This window comes from Pundamilia nyererei, unplaced genomic scaffold (genome assembly GCF_000239375.1).
Source record: "Pundamilia nyererei isolate P.nyererei 1_Seehausen unplaced genomic scaffold, PunNye1.0 scaffold00050, whole genome shotgun sequence".
Lineage (NCBI taxonomy): Eukaryota > Metazoa > Chordata > Actinopteri > Cichliformes > Cichlidae > Pundamilia > Pundamilia nyererei.
Window position 1 is genome coordinate 1,913,200 of NW_005187451.1, and position 1,864 is coordinate 1,915,063.

Genomic DNA, 1,864 nt, shown 5'->3' on the forward strand with positions numbered 1-1,864 from the left:
TCTCTCTCTCTCTCTCTCTCGATCCCAGCGAGTGACAGGAACGTTGCAGTCACAGCGACTCCACAGACTTTCAATTCCTTTACAGATGAAAAATAAACAAACCTGCATCACCACGTGAGGGGGAGGGGCTCGAGAAAAACGTTTAAAGAAAACAAACAAAAAAAGCTGTAACAATGAAACTCGAATACCGTGGCGTGAATATGAAAAAAGATGCTGTTTGAAACAGTTGTTGTATTCTAGATTCCATAAAGAACGTGTGTTGTTCGAACAGTCAGCTGTTGATCAGGGGAAACCATTCAAGTGGTTCGAGTGCAAGAAATCTGCTCCTTTATTAGGAAATTGTTAATTTTATTTTCTTTGGTGTGTCTTTTTTGGGATCAAGGTGAAAGAGGAAAAGGTGAACTATGCTGATGTTAAATCTGAGCGACACAGGAAGCGTTTCATCTATAAATCAGAGTCTGGAGGATTTTTATGCATTTTTTCTTCCTCTTTTTGTTTTTTGTTTCTTTTGTAAGTGAATCCTCAGTTTTCCAAGTCAAATCCCTGCATTGAAAACTTATTTTTATGTTGTAGTGTTCTGGAGTTCAATTCTTTCCTCACTCTGGCTTCCTTCTATTTTGTTTCGTCTGTCGACGCGGACTTTGTAGCACAGTCACTGGCCTCAGGTACTGTGGAAGAATGAGAGGAACCGATATTAAGCTCTCTTATTATTATTGCACTTTTTGGAGGAAAAAACAATTACAGTGGAAAACTTTAGGTTTGAAATTAACAATTAAGGAAACAACTTAATAAAGACTGATCTAGGAAGAGTCCTTCATGATGCTTATATTTGAGTTATGGCTGAAAAATGTTGTCGATTCTCATGAAAGAAAAGGACATGTCTTTTTTTGATTTTTATTTCTTACATCAAAAATAATTTACCAGGAAATCATAGTTTGTGCCTTTCTAAGTAAAATGTTTAAAGCTCAAGTGAGTGTCCCGCAATGACATTTTATCTAATCTGACCCTAATGCTCACTGGATTACTCTGTGTGTGTGTGTGTGTGTGTGTGTGTGTGTGTGTGTGTGTGTGTGTGTGTGAGAAACTAATATTTCTCTTGAGAGAGATTGATGTGATCTGTTCAGCACTTCATTGTTTGAGGATGATTTGAGCGAACAGCCCGTTCTCAGTGGACCTGGTCATCTATGTATTTCTCTGTGTGTGTGTGTGTGTGTGTGTGTGTGTGTGTGTGTGTGTGTGTGTGTGTGTGTGAGTCAACAGCAGATCGTGAGCATTAAGGAAAGAAATTGCTCTATTATTTTAGCGACTGCAACAAATCAGTTGGTTCACCTTTGTCCCTCTCAATTGTTGGAGTGAACATGGACAAACTCAGCTAGCACACATGGGACTGGCTGCTTGTTCGTGCACTGCATAAGACCAGCCAAGTGAATAGACCCTTTCACATCTACAGATAAAGGGATGAAGGGTAATAAAATGTGTATACTTTATTCGCTTGTACACTTGGGTTGTCCTTTCATGCTATTCATCCGAGCCATCTCCGAGGGAATCAGCAACATGCTGACACTCACGACAAATTACCAAGCTAAAGGCCTGAATACAATAGAAAAACTTTACTCCAAGTGCTGCTTGATCGGTTTGTTTGGTGCGCAACCATTATTTAATAATAACAGACATCCTATTGGCCACTCACAGAAGCTATGCAATGATTTGAGTCACTGCGACAGAGCACGCGGTGACTCAAATCAGTAATGTATTTGTATTGGTAACCCCTAACCCCAATACAAATACATACATTGTTTTTCAGAATTCTGTGGGGAAAAAGTCATAAACCAAAAACATGTTTTTGTAGTCCTGATCGCTTTCC